This window comes from Desmodus rotundus, chromosome 5 (genome assembly GCF_022682495.2).
Source record: "Desmodus rotundus isolate HL8 chromosome 5, HLdesRot8A.1, whole genome shotgun sequence".
NCBI classification, from domain to species: Eukaryota; Metazoa; Chordata; class Mammalia; order Chiroptera; family Phyllostomidae; genus Desmodus; species Desmodus rotundus.
The window spans coordinates 107,355,558-107,365,551 of record NC_071391.1 but is presented as its reverse complement, the minus strand read 5'-3'; positions in this window follow the sequence as shown (position 1 = coordinate 107,365,551).

The window sequence follows — 9,994 nt, the reverse complement described above, 5'->3', positions numbered from 1 at the left end:
TGGTGGGGAGCATCCCAGTTAGTGCTTTGGCTTTGCTTCTGTTGTTCCCACCATAGAGTCAAGGCAGAAGAAATCTCAATAAAAGCCTTAAATTGGTGATGGTTTAATGTTCAAGATCTGGAGTCAATAGGTCTGCTAGTTACCAGCACAGATCTGTCAACTTACTTAAAGCTGCCATCGGCACTCCACTGCCATGGCTGCTGAGAGTAGTCTCTATTTGTCTGCCACCTTTGGGTCAGTTCTTCCAGATTCTCCCACCTGAGGGTCACTGGATTGGATAAGCCTGCATTGGCTGAGCCTGGTGACATGGAAGCACCCTAGTTGCAAGGGGTTAAGTGTCTCGCCACCTTTTAGTTTCTACCCTACTTCCTATCAAAGTGCATATATTGAGAGACACTCCCTAAATATGAAGGGACAGAACCAAAAATAACACTTCATGAAATTATATTGTAGAATCATAGCAGAAAATACTTAGGGACATGGAAAAATACCATCTATTAGTAAGTTAAATTAAAAAATTGCAAAACAGCCCTGGCTGGTGTGGCTCAGTGGATTGAGTGCTGGCCTGCAAAACAAAAGGTCGAAGGTTTGATTCCCAGTCAGGGCACATGCCTGGGTTACGGGCCAGGTCCCCACTAGGGGGCATGTGAAATGCAACCACACATTGATGTTTCTTTCTTCTTTCTCCTTCCCTTTCCCCTCTCTCTGAAAATAAATAAATAAAACATTTAAAAGGAAAAAAATTGCAAAACAATGCATACAGTGTGATTATATATATACAGTAAAGAAGAATGTAAGACCTAAAAGTTAAATGTGGGTACCTCTGGTAGGATGATAAGATTATGGGGGCTTTTTTTCTCATTTGCGCCTTTCTAATTATCCCAAATGTTTACAAATATAAATAGAATACCCACTAAGATGGCTATAATTAAAAAAAACAGATAATAACAAGTGCTGACAAGGATGTGGAGAAATTGAAACCCTCATACACTGCTAATGAGAATGTAAGATGGTGCACCCACTTTGGAAAGTAGCCTAACCGTGCCTCAAATGGTTAAACAGAGTTACCATATGACCCAGCAATTCCACTCCTAGGTATATCCCCAAAGAGAAGTAAAAATGTATTTCCACATAAAAATCTGTACATAATGAATGGATAAACAAAGTGCAGTATTTACATACAAAGGGATGTCATTCAGCCTTTAAAGAGAATGACATTCTGACACATGCTATGACATGAATAAGTAAAAATACACCTGTCACAAAAGATAAATATCGTATGATCCTACTTATATGAGGTTCTGAGAACAGGCAAATTCACAGAGACAAAGTCAAATGGCAGCTGCCAGGGGCTGGGAGGAGGGACGAATGAGGAGTCACTGTTTAATGGGTAGATTTCCAGCTGGGGAGATAAAAAAGTTCTGCAGATGGGTAGTGGTGGTAGCCACACAACACTGTGAATGTACTTAACGCCAGTGAATTGTACATGTCATTGTAAAATTATTAAAGTGGCAAAGCTGATGTTATGCATATTTTACCACAGTTTTTAAAATAATTACCAAAAATTTAAAAAAGAAATGGAAATAAAAGAAATACAGTTCTGCAAATTTAATCAAATTATTTTATATATTGAATAGAATATTCTACAATAAGAAAAAGTGCTAAAAATAGCAAATTTCCTATTATGTATATTTTCCCAGGATAAAAAACAGTTCTGGCCCTGGCCAACGTGGCTCAGTTGGTTGAACGTCGTTCTGCAAAGTGAAAGGTCGCCACTTCAATTCCTGGTCAGGACACGTTCCTGGGTTTCGGGTTCAGCTCCCTGCAGGTGCCGGTGCGACTGCGAGACTACCAATCCATGTGTTTCTCTTTCACATCGGTGTTCTCTCCCTGTCTGTGTCCATCCTTTTCCCTCTCTCAAATAATGAATGAATGAATGACATTTCTAAAACAAATTTTGTACAGGAATGTTCACAGCAGCACTCTTCACAAAAGCCAAAAAGTAGAAACAGCCCAAATGTCCAGCAACTGATGAATAAACAAAACGTAGTATATCCACATAATAAAATGTTATTCAGCAATAAAAAGAAATAAAGTACTGATACATGGTACAACATAGATGAATCTAAAAAACGTTATGTTAAATGAAAAACAGACAGAGAGGCCCTATAGTGCATAATGTAGTTGATGTGAATTGACCACAATAGGCAAGCATAGAAACCGAAACAGATTAGAGGTTGCCTGGGGCTGGGGAACGTTTCGCTCGGGGAGTAAATGTGGCGGTGGTTGCACAACTCCATGACTGTTCTAAAAGCCATGAACTGTGCAATCAAAATGGGCAAACCGTAGGGTACATGACTTGTTTCAATATAGCTGTTACCAAAACCAATGAACAGGGGGAAAATCTCTCAGTAATCTATAAAGACATAAGCAATTTTAAATGAGTTTGAAATGCTAGATGATAGAAATACATATTAAATCAGGGGTCCCCAACCTTTTTGGAACCAGGGACTGGTTCCTTGTAACACAGGCACGGGCGGGGCGGAAGGCGGAGCTCAGGTGAGCTCCGCTGGCTTGCAAGCTGTGGGTGGAGGTGGGGTGGGGCCACCGGAGGCAGAGCTCAGCCAAGCGTGGCTGCCCTCCGGGTTCCTAACAAGTGCCGCTGGGGTGAAGACCCCTGGATTAAATAGTAGAAACAACCAAAACAAATAATAAAATCTTTCAAATCCAGGGCTGACCTCTCCTTGAAAGGTCATGTTGATAAAACAGCCTTTGCTTCCACAGAGTTTGGGAGACTTACCTGGACAAGGTTGCTATGGTCTGAATATTTGTGTCCTGGAAAATCACATCTTGAAATACTAACCCCCAAGGGGATGGTATTAGACAGTGAGGCTTTGGGAGGTGATTAGGTCACGGGGGTGGAGCCGTCATGAATGGTATGAGTGCCCTAATGAAAAAGAGCCCACAGAGCTCCCTAGTAAGCTCCCTTCCCTCAGGTAAGGCTGCAGCCAGAAAACAGCTGTAAAGGAACCAGGAAATAGGCCTCCCATAGGCACTGAATCTGCCAGCTCTGTGAACTTGGACTTTCCAGGCGCCAGAAAGATGGGAGATAAATTTCCACTGTATATAAGCTACCCAGCCTATGGTATTTTGTTATAGCAGCCCCAAAGAACTAAGACAAAGTTCAAGTATCTTGCAACCACCCTAAGGCAGTCCCAATAGACTGTAGACTTCCCACTGAGAGGCAGCTGGGAAAACTAGCAGAAGTGCAGCCTTTTCCTAGGGGAAAGTGTGTATACCCTGGAGGCTTACCCTGGTCTGGGGTACACACATGTTTTAAAGATGCATGCAATTTCACATCAAAATCTCATGTGCCTCCCCCACTCAAAAAAAAATTCTGCATACCAATATGGGCTGGAACAGATGCTTCCTATATACCGTCCTCACCTTACCTTGCCTTACTACCCCTGTTACCCTACCCCTGGTGCTACTCTCATTCGCTCAATCTGCCCCTAAGGCACACCCTCACCCTCAACATCTGCCCCCTACCCACCCCAGGGTTGTTTCTAAGGAAAATGGGAGAGTCAGTTCCTAATCTCTCCTCTTTGGTCTCAGAGAGAAAGAGAGGGAATTACCCTGTGACTTCTTTTTTTTTATACTGTTTTATTTGTTGTTGTTGTTGTTCAGTTGCAGTTGTTCCACTTTTTTCCCCATTGCTCACCCCTGTCCAATCGTCCCCCCACTCCCACAGTTGATACCCCCCACCCCCACTGGCTTCTTTTCATTTTTAAAAAAATGCCTGCAATTCTTGGCTAAATTTAAAATGGGAATCATAAAATAAAAGGCATGGTGGGGAAGGAGCAGCAGGGGACAAAATTCCCTCATTGGGGGGGAAAACAAATCTAGATTTAGAAACTACCAGGATATGGGTTCCTCCAGGCACCTTGGCCTTGAACTTCCTAAGGACTCCAGTGAAGATTTAGAAGGGACTTGAGACCCTGCCTCTGTGGTGGACGTGGCTGTTACATTTGGTTTCAGCTTTAAGCACCAGCTTTAAAGGGGACTTTCCCCACAAAGCAGGAAGAGCCCACCACTGGAGCAGCCCCAGAGCAAGGAACAAACTGAGTAGAATACAAATCAGCTGTCAAGCAATACAGATGAGATGCTGGAGTGTCCACACAACTGCCAGCAGCTGGAACCAACCTGGTGACCATGAGGTTGGAGACCTAGGGCTTTACACAGACCAAACACTAAGGTTTGCAAAAGCACAAATCCTGTGTAGGGGTGGAGAACAGAAATGAAAGCTAATGCACAGCTACTGGGAACACCAGAGGTTTATGCCAAGTCAATGTGAGGAAGAAGGGCCCCCAAATGGACTTTCTGCTGTAGGATAAAGGGATCGTTGACACAAAATCAGCCAGGAACAACCCCCAGAGATGCAAACTACATCTCCCTCCCAGCTAAGAGGTGTACTTTTTATTCTTTTTATTTTTAAAGTATATTTTTTTGATTATACTATTACAGTTGTCCCATTTTTCCCCTCCCCTTTATCTCCCTCCACCTTGCACCCCCTCCCACAAGCAACCCCCCACTGCCCACCCTTAGTTCCTGTCCATGGGTCATATAAGTTCTTTGGCTTCTCCATTTCCCATACTATTCTTAACCTTCCCCTGTCTATTTTGTACCTACCATTTATGCTTCTTATTCCCTGTACCATTTCCCCCATTCTCCACCCTCCCCCTCCCTGCTGATAACCCTCCATGTGATCTCCATTTCTGTGATTCTGTTTCTGTTCTAGTTGATTGCTTAGTTTCTTTTTGTTTTTGATCTTTAGGTTTTGTTATTGATAGTTAAAATGTCATTTTACTGTTCATAGTTTTTGATCTTCTTCTTTTTCTTAGATAAGTTCCTTTAACATTTCATATAATAAAGGCTTAGTGATGAACTCCTTCAACTTGACCTTATCTGGGAGGCACTTTATCTGCCCTTCCATTCTAAATGATAGCTTTGCTGGATAGAGTAATCTTGGATGTAGGTCCTTGCCTTTCATGACTTTGAAATACTTCTTTCCAGCCCCTTCTTGCCTGCAAGGGTTCTTTTGAGAAATCAGCTGACAGTCTTATGGGAAGTCCTTTGTAGGTAACTGTCTCCTTTTCTCTTGCTGCTTTTAAGATTCTCCCCTTATCTTTCATCTTGGGTAATGTAATTATGATGTGCCTTGGTGTGTTCTTCCTTGGGTCCAACTTCTTTGGGACTCTTTGAGTTTCCTAAAAGTCTATTTCCTTTGGCAGGTTAGGGAAGTTCTCCTTCATTATTTGTTCAAATAAGTTTTCAATTTTTTGTTCTTCCTCTTCTTCTTCTGGTACCCCTATGATTCAGATGTTGGAATATTTAAAGTTGTCCCAGTGGTTCCTAAGCCTCTCCTCATTTAAAATAAAATGGTATTTAGAAATAAATATCTTTTAGATATTTAGAAATATTTTACATATTTTTAAAAGATTTTATTTTTAGACAGAGGGGAAGAGAGGGAAATATCAATGTGTGGTTGCCTCTCACACACACCCACTGGGGACCAGGCATGTGCCCTGACTGGGAATCAAACCAGCGACCCTTTGGTTTGCAGACCAGTGCTCAATCCACTGAGTCACATCAGCCAAGGTGCTCCTCGTTTTTTTGAATTCTTGTTTCTTCATTCTGTTTCATATCATTGATTTGAGTCCTGGTTTCCTTCCCTTCACTGTTGGTTCCTTGTATATTTTTCTTTATTTCACTTTGCAGAGCCTGCACTTCTTCCCCTATTTTGCAACCATACTCAATCATTCCTGTGAGCATTGTGATTACCAGTGTTCTGAACTCTGCATCTGATAAGTTTGCTATCTTTTCATCACTTAGTTCTGTTTCTGGAGTTTTGATCTGTTCTTTCATTTGGGCCATATTTCTTTGTCTGGGAGCACCTGTTGCATTGTAAGGGGTGGAGCCTTAGGTATTTGCCAGGGAAGGGCAACCCACATCGCTGCACTGTGGACCTATATGTGGGGGAAGGGTCAGAGAGGGAACACTGCCACTTGCTCAGCTCTTGCCCCACTTTCAGTAACTTCCCTCACTACCCACAAGCAAGTTGGGCCCTTCTGGTGCTGATTCCCAGCTGGGTGGGCTTGTGTATGTTCTAGGACCCTGTGGTCTCTCCAACGGACTCTCCTGTAAGGCTAGAAGTTTCTCCCACTGCCGCAACCCCCACAGGTTTTCACATCCAGAGGTTTTGAGGCTCTAGTTTCCCCATGCTGGAATGCTGGGTTGCACGGTCTGTCTTGCTCCCCTGTTGTTCTTTCCTGGTTTATTTGTATGTGAATGTGGGACCACCTGGTCTGCCAGCCACCGTCTTACCTGCCATTCTGCCTGCCACCACCTTGCTGCTTGTCTTCTCCACCCGGCTGCCCATCTCTGCCCCTCCTAGCTGTCTAGGTCAATGTTTCTTCTTTAATTCCTTGGTTGTCAGACTTTCATACAGTTCAGTTTTCTGGCAGTTCTGGTTGGTTTTGTTTTTAAATTGCTTGTTGTCCTTCTTTTGGTTGTGCAAGGAAGCAAAGCATATCTACCTATGCCTCCATCTTGGCCAGAATGGGGGACTTTTTAAAATATAGATAATACACTAAAAACTGAAATGGTAAAACGTACACAGTGAAGTTTCCCTATCATCATCCCTGGAACATCCAATTCCTCTCGCTAAAGGAGATATCTGTTTCTATTTTACCTTCCAGAGCTAGTTTAAATTAGCTTATGTATGTTTATAGTTTATATAGACAAGCAATATTTTTCTTCCTTTTTTTCTAAAAAAGGCAGCACACTGTAACACAGTTCAGGCCCTTGCTTTTTCACTTCTTAGAGTGTGAATGTTCCAGAATGACACATAGTTTCCCCTTTGATTTAATGCAGCGAATCCTCACTTAATGTCATGGATAGGTTCTGTGACTTTAAGTGAAACAACGTATAATGAAACCAATTTCACCATAGGCTAATGATTTAAACAGGCCCCTATAAGCAAGAATTCCTATGGCACCTAGTCACATGTTATTAGACAATAATGTTGAAGGAAACATTATGTGAAGACCTGCGGTAGGTCTGCATTTCTTTGTGCGGTCATATCATCTTTGTGATTAATGTTGAGCATTCAGTTTATTTCCAGCGTTTATCACCCATGGCACTGCAGTGTAAAACCCTGCTCATATGTGATTCCTTACACATGCAAATAAAAGTATCTTCCTGGAAGAGAAAATGCTGGAAAATTTAGCTAGCTATTGGCAAATTTTTCTCCATAAAATTCATGCCAACTTTACCCTCCCATTTGCAATAGAGGGCAGTGCTCCAGGTGTGAATTTAGATAATTTCAACCCCACTGTGCTGAGAAACCGCCCACATGCGGCACAGGTGAGACAGCCCCGGGGGACAGGGCTGTTCCTTCCTTCCAAAGCTCTGCCATGACACCTCCATTATTCACAGTTACACATTCAGGGATGGTCACTTGTTTAGTCACTCTCCCTGCTCTGGCCAGTGATCACCTCGAGAGCTGAGATCGGGCCTTCTTCGCCTTTGTGCCTCCAGGATTTGGCCCAGAGTAGGTGATCAATAAGTTTTTATTAGATGAGTGAACAAATTAATAAATTGGACCCCTAGGTTCCATCTAGGAGAAAGAATTGGAAACTGTAAAGTAAGGACTAAGGCTCTCATAACCTTAAGAGACTTCTTGACTCTGCAACTTCCCAATGTTTGGGGGTTTTGTCTTCTTGCCTGGATTTCCCTAGACAGATTAGCATTTAAATACCCAAATTAAAAGGGTTTGTACCTTGCAGGCTTCTAGAGTATTTTTTGTTTATTTGATTTTAGAGAGAGAGAGAGAGGAGGAGAGAAGGAGAGAGAAACATCAATGTGTTTTTCCACTTATTTATGCATTCATTGGTTGATTCTTACATGTGCCCTGATCAGGGATCGTACCCACAAACTTAGTGTATTAGGACAACATGCTAACCAACTAAGCTACCTGGCCAGGCCCTCTAGAGTACCTTGACTTAGCCAGCAGGTATTTTCACCCATTGGACCCACACTGACCATGAAGCCAGGAAGTAGTTTCTGTCCTAGAGTCCCAGGTCACGGCTTGGTAGTGCCATATTTTCATGCAACATGGAAGTATTTCCTGAGAGTTGCAAAGTACAGGCACTGTGCCGGTGCTGTCTGAGCCCCACTTTGGCAGGGTTTCAGAGCATTGCCCCTCCCCCAATAGTGAGCATTTGTTGCCTCCCCCACCCACCAAGGACCCATCCCTCCTTATCTGGCACAAGACTATACCACTGGCCCTTGACCTCAGATGGGTAAAGGGACCAGCAAACCACCATACTGGCCTCAAGAGAGTGACTCTCAGGGCTGTTGCAGGTTCTTCTAGATGTAAATAAGAAGCCTGCCCCTTCTGTCTGGAACTGAGCTGGAAAGGAGGCAGCTGGAGCTACTGTAGCCATTTTTTGACACCACATAGGCTGAAGTTGCTGTGATGGAACTTAGAGATAGGAAGTGAGACTAAATCATCAAGGAGTGAAGCCAAGGTCCTGACCTTTGTATCCAGCCATGGAAATTAGACCTACCCCTTGGAGTTGTCACTTATGTGAGCCAATAAATTCCCTTTTTGCTTTCAGTTATATGCAGGGGGTTTCAAAGAGCTCCTGGGCTGGTAACCACATTGAGGTGCTAGGTGCCAGGGGGATGCATACCCAGAGGCCGTGGAAGCTCCATGCCTCCCCTCCTCCAACACTTTGCCCCATGCGTCTCTTCCAGCTGGCGGTTCCTGAGTTGCATCATTTATGAAAAAGTGGTAAATGTAAAGTGTTTCCTTGATTTGTGTGAGCTGTTCTAACAAATCACTGAACCTGAAAAGGAGTTTGTGGAAACCCCAACTTATAGCCAGTTGGTCAGAAGTGCAGGTGGGACCCTGAGGCAGTCTTGTGGAGCTGACCTCTTGACCTGTGGAGTCTCATGCTAACTCCAAGTAGATAGTGTGAGAATTCAATTGAATTTTTAAAATTATTTTATTTTTGATTTATTGATTTTAGAGAGAGAGAGGAAGGGAGATGGGGTGGGGGCATCGATTTATTGCTCTTATTTATGCATTCATTGGCTGATTCCTGTATGTGCCCTGACAGGGGATCAAACCCGCAACCTTGGTGTATCAGAGACAATGCTCTACCCGACTGAGCTGCTTGGCCATGGCCAAGTTGAATTGTTGGACACTCAGTTGGTGTGCAGAGAGTTGGAGCAGTGGTTAATGTGAGGGGGGAAAAAATAAATTCAGAGTCAGTATTGTGAGTGAAAACAACTCCCACCTTCCCTAGTCCCAAACCAGATAACCTGGAGTCACCCTGGATGCCACCCTCACTGCCTGCCTTTCCCAGCAGGCCTGCCCAGCCACTTGGCAAGTTGTCCTGATGTGACTCCCCAGATCTCTCACCTTCCCTCTTTACTTTTCACTTATCCACTTAGTCATTCAGTCACAGATATTTACTAGTTACCTTCTCCATCAGGCTTTGTGCTCGGCATTGGAAACCCGAAGACAAATGAGACCTTGCTCCTGCCCTAGGAAAGTAACAGTCTAATTCGGAACCAAAATACAATCATAGAGCAATAGGATTCACACTCAGACAGAGAAATGCACAGAATCTCATAGAGCCCAGAGCAGGGCTCCCTGACCCAGTGGTGGGGGACGGGGTGAGGATGTCAATGAATTTTTCTTCATAGAGGTGATATGTGAGTTTTAAAAGTTTAAAGACTGAAGGAGAACTGGCCATGCTAAGATGCCAGGAGAGTGCATAGCAAGCACAGTGGGCAGCTTCGAGAACGGCCCACAGGTGAGGGCAGAGAGGTCTGAATCCCGGGCTGGCTGACGGCAGGCTCTCATCACTTCTCACCTAGACAAGTGATCGTGAATTGCTCCTGCCATCCATTCCCACACCTC